The 18,980-nt window shown below is 44.0% G+C and overlaps 1 protein-coding gene across 1 annotated transcript in view; it reads left to right on the forward strand.

The window, feature by feature from the left end:
• The first annotated feature begins 12,578 nt into the window (after positions 1–12,578).
• Tmcc3 (transmembrane and coiled-coil domain family 3) overlaps positions 12,579–18,980 on the forward strand; it is a 272,618-nt gene continuing 266,216 nt past the window's right edge. The window contains exon 1 of the mRNA XM_076920032.1: positions 12,579–12,878. The gene's annotated coding sequence lies outside the window, so the exon portion shown is untranslated. The remainder of the gene's footprint in view (positions 12,879–18,980) is intronic.

Here is an 18,980-nt window from a genome sequence, read left to right on the forward strand (position 1 = left end):
AAGCAGCACCCCTCCACGGCCTCAGCATCAGCTCCAGCCTTCAGGTTCTCGCCCTGCTTGAGTTCCTGTCCTGACTTCCTTCAATGATGAACTACAATGTGGAAGTGTAAGCCAAATGAACCTTTTCCTCCCCAACTTGCTTTTGGTCATGGTGTTTCATCGTACCAATAGAAACCCTGACTATAATGACAAGGGTTATGGTTCCCAGGAACCATTCCAGAAGGTTCTTTCTACTAGAGAACAGGTTTCAGACGAGAGGAGCTGGATATGTGATGTAAAAGTACAGAAGCTGGGGCTGGCGGGATTACTCAGCAGATAAGAACACTTGCCGCTCTTCCAGAGAGCTCAGATTTGGTTCCCAGTGCCTCCCACATCAGGCATCTCACAATTGCCTGTCACTCCAGCTCCAGGGAGATATAAGACCTTTGGCCCCCACAGACACTGCACTCATGCACACATACCCATATGCAGATGCCCACATACACATAATTATACAAAAGAACACAACTAAACATTTTACAATACAGATATTTTTGAAGCCTAACTGAGTGTTAAAATGAAGAGTGTCATAGGTGATGGCTAAAGAATCCATAAGTTAAGTCTGGAGCCGGTAAAAAAAAAAAAATGACAGACCAAAATAGGAAAGGTACATACAAAAATGCTCTTAAATATTCTCAGATATAACACCTGGGAGTAGTATTATCAGTCTGCCAAGACAGCTAGCTGTGAGATAAAGCAAATGAATAATTGCAGTATATTCTAATTCTGCCAACACACTAACCCATGTTATTTAGAATGAAAATTTTTATTTGTTAGAAAAAAGATGTAGCTATAGTTTAGAAGAGGTAAAATGTGAGCAAATATACATTGGAGTTCAAATCATTAATGTAACATATATTAAACAAGACTACTTATGTATTATGTACATCATGATTCAAGATATGGCTGAAAATACACATGAAGTCTCTATATGAAAAAATAGATAGTCTTTTTTTATAACTCACATATTTTCATAACAGTGAAAATTCCCATAAGTCCAATACTCATAGCCGCTGTGATATGCTGAATTTCCACACAGTACAATACGGCCAGTCACTGGTATTGAGAGGTCTGTGTGAGCTGGTGGCTATAGGTCCAACAGGGATCCCAGGATGAGAGGCTGTTCATGGTTGTTAGCTGTGGTCTCGTTACCTTGAAAGGCTTAGCAAAGGCTGTGCCTTAACCGTGCTGTGTGTGGCTGCTGCCCTGATTCCTGAGCACTGTCTAGCTGATGTTGAAGGGCTTGCTTTGAAATGCCATCCATCCATGCTACTATTTTTGTGTCTTACTAGTTCAAAACTGTACTCCCTAAGGGAAAAGACGTGTAATCTGAGAGGCTGGAGAGTTGGCTCAGTTGGCAAAGTGCCTCCCCCACAAGCCCGAGGACCAGGGTTTGGATCCCCAGCATCCGTGTAAAAGCTTGGCTCAGCAGCATCTGCAACTCCAGAGCTGGCATCAAAGGAGAGAGAAACGGAGACAAGCTCCAGGTTCAGTGGGATGCTCTCTAAGAAAAATAAGGTGAACAGCAACTGAAGTGGATGTCTGCCATTAACCTCTGGTGTCTACATCGAGGCAAATACACATGCATGCACACACACAAACATGTACACATGCACGCACACACACAAACATGTACACATGCACGCACACACACAAACATGTACACATGCACGCACACACACAAACATGTACACATGCATGCACACACACACAGGTAATCTGTAAATATTTCTTTCTCACTAGAGAATTTTGAAATATTCTTCCTTGGGATAAAAAAAAATGCATCACCCCTTCGAAGAATTTTGGGAACGTAAAGAAAAGGAATCCAGAAGCTTTATCAAAGTTCCCACTTGAACAGAAAGCATATAAATGCTGGACCACAACTCGGTGGCCTCCCTTCTGAACAGCGCTGCTGACTGTGGCTGTACAAGGCCAACTGCCTAAAGACAGAGGCTGTCCTGTGTTTATTGTCTGGCTCACTAGCATCTTTGGTCCTTTCTTATTTAGTGTCTTCCTGCTGTTTCTTGGATCAAAGTGTCCCTCAAGGGCCCATATGCTGAAGGCTAGCTCCCTACCCTGTGGTGCTATTGAGAGGTGGTGGAACCTTCAGAAGGTGGGACCTAGTGAAAATGTGCCCTTGATGGAGACAATGGCACCCCAGATACTTTGTGGCTTTGTTTCCCAGCGGTGATGAATGAGATGGCCTGTTACTCAGTTATCCATCACCATGGAACAAACCCAAGACAAACAACCTAAAGGGAGGAATTATTTTGTCTCAGCATCTGCCCACAGTCCTTGGTCTCATTCCTTCTAGGTAAGTTCAGAGGTAGATCATTGCAGTGGTGGGAAAATGTGATAGAGACTGTTCATCACATGGGGACAGACAGAGGAAGAAAACAGAAGACAAGATAAACCTCCAGCTATTTTCTCTCCCAAGTCAGGCCCCATCTCCAGTGTTTATATTACCTTTCAATAATGGTATCATATTAAGAACCATCAATAGACCAATCTGTTCATGAGACCAGAGTCCTCCTGGTCAATCACTTCATAGAAGCTGATCAGCTGGCAAACAAGACCCAAGTACATGGTACGCAGAGGTGGGTCATAGCCGAGCCATAATAAGGCTTCCTCTACCACGTGCCCCTGCATGATGTAATGCAGTGGTTCTCAGCCTTCCTAATGCTGTGGCCCTTAATACAGTCCCTCATGCTGTGATGACCCCCAGCAATAAAATTACTTCCGTTGCTACTTTATAACTGTAATTTAGCTACTGTTAGGAATCATAATGTAAACATCTGATATGCAGGATATCTGATATGCAATCCCAGAAGGGGGTCATAACCCACAAGTTGATGTATGGGCTACCACAGGCTACTAAATAATGAAGTCAAGAACCATGGACCAAACGCTCTGCAACTGTTAGCCAAAGTAAACATTATTATCTTATAAGTTGACTGTCTCAGGTATTCTGTCACAGCAATGGGGAATTATCAACTTACCTTTATGAAATCTTTTTTATTTCATCACTTAATTCTGATTGCTTGGATATTAGAACATGTCCAAGGAGGACGTGTTGTCTTACTTTCCCAATTTTTCCTCTGCCTATGACTGGCTGTAGTGATTTGGGGTCATTCCTCTTATCTTAGCTCTATAGACACTGTTTCATCATCCTCTGGCACCGAGGTTACTAGAACATGTTTATAACAAGCTTGATTTGATTCCTGCTCCATCTACCCCAAGAAGATCTGACTCCCTTGCACAGATTGTCAGAATAAAAAAATCTTTCCATCAAATCTAGTAACAAAGCCAGGCAACATCTTAATGTTCATTCGAAGTCTGTGTGATGGTTTCTCTTCATTGTCAACTAGACTGCCACTTAGAGTCACCTAGGAGACATAGCTCTGCACATGTCTGTGGGGACAATTCTAGACACATTTGTCTGGCAAGTGAAGGTTCAGATGGGATGTGGGCGGCAGCATCCTATGGGGTGGGATGTCAGACAGCTGAAAGTGAGCAGAGCTCCAACATTTCTCTCTCCATGACTCCTGACTATGGATTCAATTTGACCCACGGCCTCAGGCTCCTCCCCACGGCCTCAGGCTCCTCCCCACAGCCTCAGGCTCCTCCCCACGGCCTCAGGCTCCTTCCATCACGACGGGAGTGGCTCCTACCCGCATTCCTAACTTGATGGACCATATCTTTTTTTATGAAACTGTAACCCAAAATCAATGCTTCCAAAATCTTCCCTTCATTTGCTTCCAACAGGTATTTTGTCACAACGACAAAAGTAACTAGACAGCCTGTTTCTCTTGGTATATAGATAAATCTCTGTGGGTTTAGTTCTTTCGTTTTAGGAAAATGTATCATGTGCCTGAATACATATTTTATTACATTTATTGGATCCTCTACACCAATTAAAGATACCAATTACCCGTTCGTTTGATTATCTCTTGCTTCTCTCTTACTACATCGTATTATCTTCTTCCTAATTGCCCGGCTCCTTCTGTGTCTTCTCTTTGTATGCGCCATAATTACCTCAAAGCTTTTTATCCCTGCCATTAATTCAATTCCAGTCATGTCTTCCCTGTCATTTGGCGTTTTTAATTTAAGGATTAGATCTATCGGTGTTGTTTCGGCTTTCGATTCGTGTCCTCAGCTGCAAGCTCTCCCTTTTACTTCTGCCATTTTACGGAGGCAGTTTTGATGTCTTTACCCTGCAGAGTGCTCCGTGAGGACTTCCTGTTTCTTTAGGGTCATGCTTCCTTGCAGACCAGTTTCTTCACAGCTCCTGAGCTCTCTTCTCCCTCCCCCCTCCCCCCACTGACCTTTTAACCATACTGTGTTCACATTGGTCACCGTGTAAGTCCTTTCAGAGGTCAGCTCCAGTTGGAGGTTTTGCACAGTTAATGCTGTTTGGCGACGTCACCTTACCCTCTTCCCATCTTACTTAGAGTAAGTTTATTGCCCTTTCAGCTATGGTTTTAGCTCAATTAACCATAGATTTGAAAAAGGAGTCTTAGTCCGCCATCTTTACCCTGAAACTTTAGGATGACTTTCTAGAGTGTGCATCTTATCGTACCCTGCCCTTTGATGGTTTTTGAACCATCTTTAGAAAACAGGTCTAAAATTCTATTTTTTAAAAGTCCCACATCCTTCCTAAGTTTCGGGCGTCTCCTTATTCTCTACCTCATTTACTAAGCCATAACAGGAGTGTGTGGCTGAGCCTAGATCTGACCTCAGAACCCTCCCCTCCAGAGGCCGGCAGGCAGTGTAGGGGCCATTGGGGCTGTAGTTAAACACACCTATTTATTTATTTGTTTGTTTTTAGATATTTTATTCATTTACATTTCAAATGTTTTCCCCTTTCTAGGTCTCCCCTTTAAGAGCCCCCATCCCATCCCCCTCCCCCTGCCTCTACGAGGGTGCTCCCCACCCACCCACTTACCCACCCACAAACACACCTTTTTAAATGTAATTCCAGCATTTTCCTCTCTGGGAAGCTTAGTTAGAGCGCTTCCCCCCCTCTCTTCCCTCATGTACTTTGGCTTTTCCTCTCTTGTGCTTTTCTGTCAAAGTATTTATCATACTGAGCTGTAATTGCCTTTTACAGTGCAGGGTAATGGATTTTGGAGCCAGTCTACCTAGGTTTGGAACTTATCTCCTTCATTGCTGTCTGTATGACTTTGGATGATATCATGCAACCTTTCTGTCCCCTGATGGGAATTCTCAGTTAACATATGCAAATCTCTGTTGAGTCCGTGCTCAGTAAAGGTTACGTATTGTTTATTAAAGGGCATTCTAAATGACTGCAATAAGGGCCCCATAGGATAATAGTTCCAAATGGACAATTCGGGAGCTATCCATGGTGCTAAACCCTGCTTCCCACCGCTGGACATTGTTCCCACATCCGGTCACATGCTTAGTTCCATGTAGAGCCAATCGATGCTTGTAACTTTCCAGAGGTGGTAAGGAACATGAAAACTGTTTCGCCCTTCCCATAGCCACCATCTTGGTTACCTCATGAGTGCCATTCTGTGTGACTAAGTTTAGCCTCCTGACTTGTCCGCCTATCTTTGGATCATTTACTCTCCTGCAATCACATTACCATCCTCCAGGTCCTTGTATCAGGGTATATCTCTACTTACAATTCATAAGAGGACCTCAGAAAGGGCAGAGAGAACTTCAATGGTCACGTGAGGGGTTGGTTAAATGGTAACTGTCATTGTGGTGTGTACAGTAAGCAGCCAATAAAGGAAGCATAGAAGAAGCCCATTGGCTGAGAGATTATAGTAAGGTTTGAACATCTTCCATTCATTTGCTGAACATGTATGGAGGGCACAGCTTTTGCAATACTTTCTAGAGGAACTATTATTAGTATATTAGTATATAAAATTACATTAGTATAATTCTTTCTTTAAAGAAGCTCAGAGCCAGCAGGAAAGACAGCCATTAAACAGATTGCACAAAGCATGCATTTCAGAGACTAGGATGAAATATGTGTTTGGTTACTTTAATTTTACTGCAATAAAATACCCCAGCAAAAGCACCTTAAGGGAGAAAGGGTCTATCTTGGCTCACGGCTTGATCACACAATCTGGGGAAGGTGATGGCGTGAGGTGTTCGGTTATGTGAGGAAACACAGTGATAAGTGTTAGGGCTCAGCTTGCTTGCTTCTCTTTATTCAACCCTGGACCCCAGCCCACGAAATGGTGCCACCCACATTTAGGGCAAGGCTTTTTAGCTCAGCTAACCTAATTAGACACCCCCTCACAGCTAGGCTTGTATCCTAGGGAAGTCTAGATCCTGTGAAGTTCACAATCAGTATGAAAATAAATAGAGATAGCATTTGGGAGGCATATATGTAAATTCTCTTTTTAAAATATCTGCGAAGGGCTGAGCATTGGCACAGAAGCTTAGTGGAGAACCCAGCTTCTCTGATGCAAATTCCACCAGATCCGATTCCTTATCACCCCTCCATTGCTTCTTCAACCCCCTCTTCCCAAAAAGGCCAGATCCAGACTGTTGCTCAGAGGAGTTGAGCAAACACTTTGAAAGGGCAAGAGGAAGAGAAAAGGCACAGCAACCATGCAGATCTTCAACAGCATTGCACTGCCTTGAGGATCTCTGAGTGGCTGCAACGCTATGAGAAAGAAAGCAGAGGGGACTACACACTGTCCCCTTCCCCACGAGTATTTCTAGGCTCACATAGGCCAGATTCCCTCTCCTGTTATCTGTCCCAGCTTCTAAGATGTCTGGTCTCTGTGTCACCTCCATCCCCAGCTATTGCTCACTCCTTAGGCAGACTATTCTTCACTCCTCCAATTCTAAGCACATAATCTTCTCCAGCAACATACTCATCTTTCCCAAGAAGCCTTTTTTTAGATTACCCCATATTACGTTAATACGATTACTCGACGATCAGCTTTACCAACAGAGAGACATAAGTCTGAGATACACTAATTGTCCATCTCTCGTTGGTTAATCTTTGGGGCTCTGGAGTCAGATTCGATTTCAGATCTGTCCGAGTTCCATGTGGCTGAGCACGGCTGAGAATGATCCTCAACAAAATATCATAAGGTTACCACAGAGATCGAGCTTTTTGCAACGTGCCTTGTGCAGTTCCTGAGTGGGAACTTTGTGGGTAACAGTGCTGCACCTCGGGGTCAGCAAGTTGGACACATCTGGTAGATATGTGTCTGTGTCCGTTATTACCCATAAAACACTGTCACTTATTAGCTATGTCATCTCTGTAAAGCTGATCAATCTTGTTTGCCTAATATGGCACGTGACCTGTAAGGAGGAGATATTGACAACTCTCGTGTAGGGTTTAGGGACGATGATGACATAGACACATAAAACAACTCATTAGTATCTAGGATATACAAAGAATATCTAAGATACTCTTCATGTTAGATATTTACTGGAAATATATTTTATCTATCTCAAGGAAATGTGGATTGATTCACCCAATGTATGAACTTTCTTCATAGCATTAATAGATATCTTACGAATGGCAAGGGTTGAAAAGGATTTCATGTTGTGCTTAGGCTTGTTTGAATTTCAATCCTCCTGCCTCAGTCTCCCAAATGCTGAGATTATAGACTTTTACCCCAACGTGCTGCTTTATGAGTGACTCACTGTTTGAAAAACATGGTAGAAAGAAACAGTATTTCATTACTAGTGGGTTCCAAAATGAAGGACAATAGCTGGAATGAAATTATGCTCATATTGGCTAATTTCTTTGTAAAGTATCTTGATGTTTAATTATTTGTATGCATGCGTGTGTGTGTGTGTGTGTGTGTGTGTGTGTGTGTGTGTACATGTACATGTGAGTGCCAGTGCCTCTGGAAGCCAGAGAAGAGCACAGAATCCCCTTATCTGGGGTTCCAAGAGGTTGTAGGCTTTCCAGTATTAGTGCTGAAGATGAGCTCAGGTTCTCGGCAAAGAAGAGCAGTGTTCTTGACCACTGGGTCACCCCTCCAGCCCTGTGTATCGGCCAATTTCTTATCTACAAACAGCAGAACAATTGGCTTATCTTTTGCTCTCTATGTAAGAGTGTAAACCGGTTGTGGTCTGGTCAATTTTGTATCAGATCCCTTTCCACACTAATAACCAGTGAAAGGAGTTAGGCTGGCCTTCCCAAGCTAGTGTACGTCTTAGGGCGTTGAAAACAGAGGTTTATGGCCTCTGCCTGAAGAGGGAGAGAAAAGACCGTTGCTGTTTGTATCCACAGGCAGTGTTATATAATTAAGAGAAGTGAGCAAAAAGTAAAACATATTGTTCTCTAGTATTAGATGGTTTTCAGGGAAACAAACACTATGTGTGAGTTTAGAAAGGAAACGGGGTGGGACAGCTTGAGACAGAGATGATGTTATCATCAGAACATCCAAGACTGTGAACACAGGACTCACAGGCTCCACACTGCCTCTGCAAAGTGAAATGCTGACTCAATCTATTATATGTGTGTGTGTGTATATATATATATATATATATATATATATATATATATATATGTGTGTGTGTGTGTGTGTGTGTGTGTGTGTGTGTCTACATGTATATGTAATACATATACATATATATGCCTCAAGTGAAGTGCTGACTCTATTTATGTTTATATCTATATCTATATCTATATCTATATCTATATCTATATCTATATCTATATCATCTATATCATCTATATCTATATCATCAATCTATATACTATTGCACTTTGCTCATATTTATTTACTCTTCCACCAACTGGTATATTTTCTCCCCTAAACAGAGCCTCAAACTGTACTACAGAGCCATAGTAGCAAGCATCATGATGCTGTCACACAAAGCTGTGTGCCCCAATGGAATTGAGGGAGGACCTAGACATAAACACAGAGTTACAGTCACCTATTTACAAACGTTTCACAATCACACACTTGACCAACGTCGGCTTCTAACAACAGAGCCAGGGGAACTGGATGTTTATCCTGCAAACAATCATTTCAAACGGACCAGAGACCCTGTAACTGCTTAAAAGAGTTGTCTCCTTTGAACATTGGTTCCCAGTCGGTGGTTTAGGAGGCAAGGCCTTGCTGGAGGAAGTATGTCACTGACAGTTTGAAGATTCCAGCCACTTTCAGTTCACTCTCTCTGCTTTGTGTTTATGGGTGCAAGATGTGAGCCCCCAGCTTCTGCTCCAGCCACCGTGCCTGCCTCCTGCTGCGTCAGACCCACCATCATGGGCTCCAGCTATCTGGAACCACTTGCCCAAATAAAGTGTTTCTCTATAGGTTGGCTTGTCCACAGTGCTTTATCACAGCCATAGAGAAGGAACATATAGATTTCTATGTGAGACTCGAGGCCTGGAAACTGCTAGAGGAGAACACAGGGAAAACGTTTGAAGACACAGGTACAAGCAAGAGCATTCTACAGAGGACTCTGGTCTCAAGAACTCACAAATAGGGCTCTAGAAAACTGATAATTTCTCCGCACAACAAAGGAAACCATCACTAAAGTGGCAACCCATAAAAGTGTTAGTGTGTGTGTGGGGGGGGGACAAGCCTTGTCAGCTATACATCAGATTAGTACCTAGAATGCATAAAGAACTTCAAAAAAATTCAACATCAAAAATCATCCAATCAATGAGTAGATCCACAAACTCGGTAGACATTTCTCCAAAGAAACACAGATGAACAATAAAAATTGGGGAAAAAAAAAAAAAAGCATTCAAGATCATTAGCTGTCAGGAAAGGGCTCGTTTAAACTGATTTGAGGTTCTGTCTTGCCCCAGTCTGAATGGTCAATGTTGGCAAGTGTTGGTGAAGACACCAGGGAAAGGAACTCGTCTTCAGTGACTGCTGGGACATGAGCATGGCAGGTACCGTGGAAATCAGTGTGGAGGCATCCCCAAAATTCACAGTAAGACAAAGGTATGATCTGACTAGGCCACTCTCGGGACACACTGTAAGGGCTCCATGTCAACATACTACAAGGACATTTGCAGATTCATGTTCACTGCTGCACAGCTTATAGTCGAGAAGAAACAGAACAAGCCCAGATGCCCAACAACACACGGAAAGACAAAGAGAATGAAGTACAGATGCACTGTGGGCTTTTACTTAGCCAGGAAGAAAAATGAACTGGGTGTGGTGGTGTACACCTTTAATCCCAGCACTGGGAGGCAGAGGCAGGGGAATCTTTATCTGTGAGTGCAAGGCCAGCCTGGTCTACATAATGATTCCCAGGTCAGCCAGGGCTACAATGAGAGCCTGTCTCAAAGTAAAGTAAAATAAGACAAAACAAAGAAATCAGGGAAATGAATGTAGGTAGAAATCATGATGTCAAACTAAACTAAAAAAAAAATATTCAGAAAGATAAATACCACATTTTTCTCTCACATGTGGTCTCTGGATATAAGTGTGTGTGTGAGTGTGTGCATGTGTATATGTACATGTGTGTGTGTGTGTGCGTGTGCACATCACAAAAGTAGAAAAGAGACTGTGAGAGAGGAGAACAAGACTTACAGGAAGGAGGAGACCTGGAGAGGATAATGGTCCACATGTGGTGGCAAACCAGACATGGGGAACTATTTAATCTGGAGGAAGAGAACCTGAAAAATGAGAGAAGAGCAGATAGGAAAGGAAGGCAAATAAAAACAAAGTCCATCGACATTTATGTACGGTGCCACAAGGAAACCCATGACCTTGTATGCAAACTTAAAACATTTAAACAATCATTCACGTAACGAATGCTTGAAGACTGCCAAAATGATTATTTGGCTAAAAATTATTACCTCCTTCACACTAGGAGTCTTATCTGTTGAGCAAGAAATACTATGAATTGGATTAAAGATCAGATTCATAAAGCACTGGTCATTATTTGGGGAGAGAAGGGTGCTAGTGCCATAGGAAGCAGTCAAGGCAGGATCAGACAAGAGACTCACTGAATGCTGCTCTTGCATTCAGGGGACCACGGCCAAGCCAGTTCCCAGTAGCCACATGGGATGGCTCACCCACCTGTGCTGAACCACAAGGACCGCACACAGACAAGTGCAAGCTAAAATCTTTTTTAAAAAGAGACTAGAATAACTTACAACCCAATGACATTACTACTTTATTTCCAGGTTACGATTGCACGATGCTAACCATGAAGTTATCACACAGCAAGTCTACTTGGTCCAAGTTTTTATATAGTAGATGAAGAGACCAAATTACAGAGGTGAGAGCGGCTGACCTGACCAAGTCAAGAGTTTGAATATTACTTCAGAATGGCGCCCTTTTCGTGAAGCAGAGCACAGAACGAGATAGGGGCTGGGAGCAAATGGGCAGACTCTGTTGAAATCCTAGCTGTGCCATCAGCAGGCTGCGTGACTTGGGGTAAATTATCTACCTTCTCAGAGCGTAAAGCCATAAAATCATAGTTAATGGGGTCGTGGATTGCAAGCGATAACAGAGAAAGCACATGGCTCATAAGTAAGTACACTTACTAAAATTGTTATTATTTCCCCAAAGGCAAAAACATCAAAGAACAATATGATGAAATTCAGATCAAGGGGGAAAAAAAACCACCCACTGTCGGCAAATCATAAAATGAAGGGAAAAGGGAAGCAGCAGGCTTCATTAATTTCCTTTCTCCAGACATCAGTCCGTCCTCTCTTATCTTTCTTGATAAATACCAGAGAGAGATCCAGACAAAATGGTTTTACTCATTAGATCATTAGGGTACTTAGTCTGTGTGATATTATGGTCTCTGTGCTGCTGACAGTCTATGGGTTTCAGAAAATTACAACGGCACTTCTTTGACGGCAGTGATAAGTGATGATCTCTCAGAATACGCTGCATTTATTTATCAGAGATGTTTACCCACCAGAGCCTTTGCGTTCTTGCCGCTCTCCCCCACCCACCTCCCCGTTTACCTGTCAAGGCTGGCTCTGGGAACTCACGCTTCTTTGCAAGTCTTTCAAAGAGTCTTTGGCAAACAAGGCGTATTGGTTCGCTATGGAATTCGAGCAACCTTGAATTCTGCACTGTTTTCTTTACTTTGCTCGCAGTCAAAGCAGTAGAAAAGCCAAGGACCCATCTTGCCCTGGATCTTGCAGACTGGCATCCTGTGTTTTCCTTGCTCACAGGTGTGCAGTGTATTCAGGGTAGGGGAGCTATGCCCTTTCTCCCCTCGCACCCTAAATTTGCATTTTGAGGATGGCCTTGGGGTGGTTTGGAGAAGTTGGGGTGGGGATGGGAGGGTGTGTGTTGGGAGATAGTTTGGCAAGCAGGGGCTTTGCAGGCCTGGAGGTTGGGACTGCCCTCTGCTGAGCAGCTTTGCTAGGAAGGGACCACACTGAGTATTTTCCACGCGATGGTCATTCCTCCAGTCCTGACTTGACCCCGCGTTTCCTATTCAACTTTTAGCTCCCCACCCCCACCCCAAAGAACTCCCAAAACAAGGAACCTCTAGAGTAGGAACTGGCAGGAGCGTGCCTTTGGCGTGGGAAGAGAAAACCAAGGTACTTTGGAGGTGGCGCATCACCGCCTCCGCTCCCCTCCCGTCACTCCCTCGCACACTCAGCTCCCGCACCCGCCCCGCGCGTAGCTGGAACTTTCTCCCGCTGGGTTCCCGGAGCCTCGCGGCACTGGGGACCGGTTCCTGCCGGGATCGCGGGAGAACTCTAGGCTGAGGCGAGAAGCAAGAAGAGAACAGTGAGCCCGGTTTGAAACCGGTTTGAAACGCAGTCCCGGCCACCACAACCACTGTCGCCCGCGCAGCCGGGCGAGCCCCGCCCGTCCCGATCCCGGCCGCGGCGTACACGAGACGACTGAGTCCCCTCTGCGCCCCGCCCGGCCCGCCCGGCCAGCAGCATGCGGAGAGTGAGTGTGCCCCTCTGGTGCGAGCGCGGGAAGGGTGGGAATGGCCGCGGCGAGGTGGCCCCGTGGCCCGCGACACCTTTGGCCACGTCTCCGCTTTGGGGCCTGGGTGCGCGCAGCCCTACGAGCCAAGGAAACTTTGCAGGCGTCAGTTGGGCTCCCTCGGTGACCGCCCAAAGAAGGCAGATGGGGACAGTAAGCCCCGAGTCCGGGTCCGGGAGCCTCAGGGAGGACACGGTACGGGCGGGGCGATGGTCCCCTCCAGTCGTTCCCCCACACCGCCGAGGTGCGGGACTGGGGTCTTACTTAGCCCAGCTAGCTGCCTGCGAAGTTCCCGAGGCGGCCCGGTGCCGCAGCCTCCTAGGCAGCAGATGTGAGGGGCTCTGGAGCTCTCCCTGCCCATCTCCAGCAGGGGCTCTTCGTGCAAAGAAGAAAATGGACAAGCTTAGCCACAGGGGGCATCCCCTGGCAGCCCCAGAGAGCAGGAGGGTCCCAGGACAACCACGACTAACCTGTCTGGGGGTGCTAATATACACAAGGGTGTGGGTTACCAGCCCCAGTGTGCGTCTGATTGTGACTTGGGGTGGAGGCCGCTTCATTCAGATGGGAGAATCTCCGCATTTCTAGTGTAGACATGTAGGGATTGGGAGAAAGCTAAAGAAATCTCCCAGAGGACCTAACCTAAGAAGAAACTAGTGAGCTTTATAACTGAAGACGCAAAGCTGTGAAATTGCAAAACAGAGTGAGCCTCTTTCCCACCAGGACCTTTGCTTTTCTTTGGGTTGGAGTTTGGGGTTGGTTTATATGTAAGGTATGTATTCAGCTATTGGTTTGGTCGTCTGGGGGTGGGAATTTCCATGATTTCTGCCTCTCAGCTGATGGAATGTTTCAAAGAGAACTCTACTGGCTTTTTGTTATTTTTTTTAGTTTTACTGTTTAGTTTTTTTGTTTGTTTGTTGTTTTTTTCAGTGGTGCTGGAATTAAGTCGTGTGTGTGTGTGTGTGTGTGTGTGTGTGTGTGTGTGTGTGTGTGTGCGCGCGCGCGCGCGCGCGTGTGTCTGTCCGTCTGTCTGTGTTAGGGAGTAGAATATTTGGAGGTCACATAGAGTGAATACAACCAGTCCTAGTTGCCTCTGAAAATCTGTGGGTGAGCTGACATGGAAATTTACCTGTCTTTACCTTTGGATCAGCTCCAGAGCTGCTCAGGTGTTTCTGGGGCAAACAGGATCCCAGCCAGGCTGGCATACCCGGCATTGGTGTGGAGCAACTGGCCTTAGTGGCATTTACTTGCTTGAACTCCAAATTCAGAGATCAGTAACTTTTTACTGTCAACCACCACAGTAACTAAGGAGTGCTCCAGCTGGGATAAATTGCAGATAAGCAGGGTCTTTAAGAGGTGACATCAACAGCTGGAGATGGGAGGAGTTGCCCAGAGTACATTAAACTGAACTGCCCACTCCCTGTCCTGGAATGCAAGAGATGGATGTTGGCTGGCAATGCCATTCCCTGGGCTCTACTTCCCTTTACATCAACCTGTGGGACTGGAAGCCTTTTAATACCTCCCCCATTGTAAGAGACACACATTTAAGCACCTGCAAAAGTACAGGCCGGTTCTAAGCTCTAAAAGCCCAGTGGGGAGCATGATAGCCAAGAGTTCTGTTTCTGGGGAGAGAAAGGGTGGGGAGAGGGAAAGAGAAAGAGAAAGAGAAAGAGAGAGAGAGGACTCAATTGGGATGAAAAAACGAAAAGAACTACTTTTGTTTCATGTTCTTGCATGAAGGTGAAGGTACCTAGGGAATGTCAGATGGAGACGTTTCAAAGATGCCCATTCACTGGGTTTCTCTAAGTGTAAGTCTGGTCTGAATGGTTTCATCTCTCTACTTTAAACAGGGTGAAACTGAATAATCAGGACGTTGGTATTAAGAAGTAAGACTTTTGAGAAGTGATGAAGTATGGAGACAGAACCCTTACAAATGGTTTCTGTATTCCAAAGATTCCAGGCAATAGCTGTCCCCTTTAATCATGTGTGAGAATGTGTATGTGAGAATGGGGCAGGGGAGCCTGTGAACCAGCATCTGAGCCTTTGTCAGACACTGAATCTGCCAGGGAATGTGATCTTGGAATTCATTTGCTTTCAGAACTGTGAGAAATACATTTCTGTTGTTTATAAACTAGCCAGGCTGTGGTATTTTGTTGTAGCAACGTGAATGGACCAGGACCAGAGGCTGCTCAAGTGCATGTTATGTTGCCAGTCACAAACACCTCTAAAACTGCATGGCCAAGTCTTCACTAGCCTCTTCCCATGGCGCTAGTGCTTTGTTACTTTTGAATCCCAAGTTTCCTTCCTTTCTTTCTTTCTTTCTTTCTTTCTTTCTTTCTTTCTTTCTTTCTTTCTTTCTTTCTTTCTTTCTTTTCCTTCTTCCTTTCTTTCTTTCTTTCTTTCTTTCTTTCTTTCTTTCTTTCTTTCTTTCTTTCTTTCCTTTTCTGTGCAAGGCCAGGAGTTTGAAAGCAAAGACTGCTTTAAGTTTTTATTTGTTAGAAGGACTTAGACACCAGATGTAGAAAAGACATTATATCGGCACTACTCTTGAATGAATGCTTTCTTTGTTCCAGGTGTCTCCTTCCATAACAACCTTTTAAGTTAAAAATTAATAGACAATACATTTGCATGGCACAAATGCAAACAATATAAAAAGGTTTACAATAAAAACGATGCCTGCTATTACGGTGTCCAACCAGTGGATTCCCTCCCAGTGTAACCAATGTAAAACCCACTTCTTATGTCCTCTCAGGAATAATCTATGTTCATACAAACACTTATATATTATTCTTTTTTATACACAAATGGAAGCATGTAAGTACGCTCCTTTTGCAGCTTGCTTTTTTCCTACTCTCTACAGGTTCAGTATTTATAGCTCTTTTTATAGTTGCATACATGATGTCTTTGCATGGCTATAAAGCCGTAGAATTGTTTCTGATGTTGTCGTGACGTCTCAGTGAATAGTCTTACTTATAACTCTTTCTGCATGCATGTATGATTATGTAGGATTTATGTATGATTAATTTCTGGTTAAATGAAATAAATACTTGTATTTTTATAGGCAAAACCAAAACAAAACAGGAAAGACATTTTGATCACTGATTACCTGGGTTGAATCTTTATGCTCCTTATAAGCTGTGCAAGGACCCTTCCTCTTTGTCTTTGTTGCCTCCTTTGCAAAATATGGAGAATAATAGTATCTACCCAGGAGGAATGTATGAGTGAGTTTAGTTTGTGTTGCATAATAAGTCACCCCCAAAAGTCAGTATTTTCAAGTAATAACCGTTTTGCTTAGCTCACTTCTGTGGGTTGGTTCAACTCAATGGCTCTATTCATCCAGGCTTGCCCAGTGACCTCATTGGGGTCTGTTATGTTTCTCTGAACAGTCCATTGGTCAGCTGAAAGGTGGACAGTCTAGGGTGGTCTTTTATGTCTGGTGATTGACAGGTGAGTTGGCCTTTGGGAACGTCATCTGAGGGGCAGGTGACCTGTCAGGCTTCAGGAGATGAGCTCAGACTTCTTCGGAAGGTAGCGTCAAGGTGCCATGGCTCAGCTTATGGCGTATGTGTCTCCCAGGGGCAGCACAGCCCCTTTCAAACCTCTGCTTGTGTCCATTGGCTATGGAACAAAGCAAGTCACAAGGCTACACTCAGAGTCTGTGGTGGGGAACCTTTAAGGACCAGGACACAGTGACAGAGTCTCATCACTACCACTAATTTCAATGTAATCTTTTCATAAAATATATTTGATCATATTCTTTTCCCTCCCCCAATTCCTCTGAAATCGTCCCCACCTCTGTCTCCACCCAACTTCATGTTTTCTCCCTCCTCCTGCCTCTCTAAAACAAAGACAAAAGCAAAAAAAAAATGAAAATCAAAGCAAACAATAAGACAAACAAACAAACAAAACAAATGAAACAAAACTCCTACCAAAACAAATACGCTGATGAGACCATTTTGGCTCATCATCACCATTTTTACAAACAACTTACCACAGAGTTGGTAAGTGAATATTTGCACAGTACCTGTTAGGATACTTGGTGCACTTTTCGTGCTATGTAAGGCTGTTTTAATTAAACAGACAACACAGTATTACCAAATGGGCTCTGTAGAGACTGAACTAATGTTTCACCGATGTAGCTGTGGCTGTCTCTCTTTTTCTCTCTAGGCGCTGTATCTAGGTCTTTTAAATCCATGGAGAGACAGAAGTTTTTATTCCCGTTTTATAAATTGCAAAATTCAAGGCTTAGGCAGTTTGAGCTGAGAGTCCAGAGCCGGGCAAGGCTTTGATTCTGACAGTCTGATTCCAGAGCACCATGTCCTAGACAGCCTCTTTCCTTGTGTCCATCATTTCTGCTTCATATTTGGATCCGAGGGGTTTGTCAGACTTTTGAAGTCTTTAGCAGTGATCTTGATTTCTCTCTGGCCTACTGAATTCAAAGTGAAGTGTTCACAAAGACTGTGAGTCCTTTCAGGGCAGTCGGGCACTGCCATAGGGACACCCGTCTCTTGGCATCTTTTAACTTGAGAAGCTTGAAGCCTGACCTTGTTTTGTTTACACTTTTTTCCTTTGTATTTGCCACGTTTTTGTTTGTTTTTTTTTTTTTGTTGTTTTTTTGTTTTTGTTTGTTTTTTGTTTTTTGTTTTTTTTTTAAATTTCAGTTTCTCCTTTACAGTCCAGGAATTCCAGTCCCCCAAAGGGAAAGATTCGAAGAGAGGTTATTTCTCAGTGGCTCAGAACTTGATTTTGGGGCACAACTACCTGGGTTCAATCCAGTGTGCTAGCTTTCGCTGACCTGTTAATTCACAACTAAGGGTTTTCTGACTTGCGTGGTCAGCTGTGATAAAGACTGAGTTTTTAATACTACTTGGCAAATTCCCTCTGTTTCTCTCATCTCTGTTTTGCTTCATGTCCCTTTCCCCCCAGACCTATTTCTACGTCCCTAGATACACCGAGTCATAGGCTTACAGCAGGATTCTTAAACCAAGCACACAACAGGTAATCGATTAATCACTTAGTTCTCGCAAGAAAACTATGACCGAGGTGTTTATTCTGTTCTCATTTTCGGGCAAGGAAGCTAGCTACTGAATGGCTAAGTAGTTTGCCTAGCACGATACAGCTAATAAACAATGTAACTGGGATTTTAAAGGAAGCGTCTTGGCACCTAAGCATGTGCCCTTAATGTTTATGCTACAAGAAAAAAAAAGTACACTAGATGCTTGGTGACTGAAATCAAGTCTCCTGCTCCAGGGAAGCCGCCGGGGAGCTCGTAGGCAGCCTCCATCCTTGGCAGCAGCTGAGTACAACCAGCTGTGATTTCAACCGAAAGTCACAGCACACAGAAAATATAAAGCTTCAGTCTTTTTGCCAAAAGCCTTTCCATTTTCATCACTGCAATCCTAGCATGATTTCGGCTGCAGTGCCTCCCTCCCGTGCAACTGAGGGGAGACACTACTGGAAAATATATGGGGTATTTTTTTACATTTGAAAAAAAAAAAAAAAAGCAAAACAAAACCCAACAATCTGGCTAGCTAGCTTTGAGGCTTGTCACCTCTTGCTTCTGTCAACGGACTACCCTGGTGGCTGTGACACTATTTGTCAGAGCAGCAGGTTGTAAAAAATACAAATACTGATAAAACATGACTTTCTGAATTTAAAATTTAAATTTAAATTTAAAATGACTTTCTGAATTTAAAATTGTGTGTGTGTTCAAGTTGAAGGAATGGTGCTCACACATGCATGCGTGTGTGTGCGTGTGCGTGCGTGCATGTGTGTGTGTGTGCATGTATTTCATAGGTGTTGTTCCACACAGGCCAGACTTAATGAGATAACACTCATCACACATGCAGAGTTCAGACATGTTCTCTTGTAACATCCATGTGGTCATTCATGAAGTTCCTCCAGAATGAGGCTGACTTAGCTGAGACTTGAAGGATACAGTGGACGGTCAGAGAAGGAGGAGGAAAGCCATATGCAGGCAGTGCGCATAGCCTGTGCGGAAATGGGAAAGAGGCAGGATTCGGATTGGTCAAAAGGATAGGTTGGGTATGCAGAGGGTAAGAATTG

This window comes from Arvicanthis niloticus, chromosome 22 (genome assembly GCF_011762505.2).
Source record: "Arvicanthis niloticus isolate mArvNil1 chromosome 22, mArvNil1.pat.X, whole genome shotgun sequence".
Classification (NCBI taxonomy): domain Eukaryota; kingdom Metazoa; phylum Chordata; class Mammalia; order Rodentia; family Muridae; genus Arvicanthis; species Arvicanthis niloticus.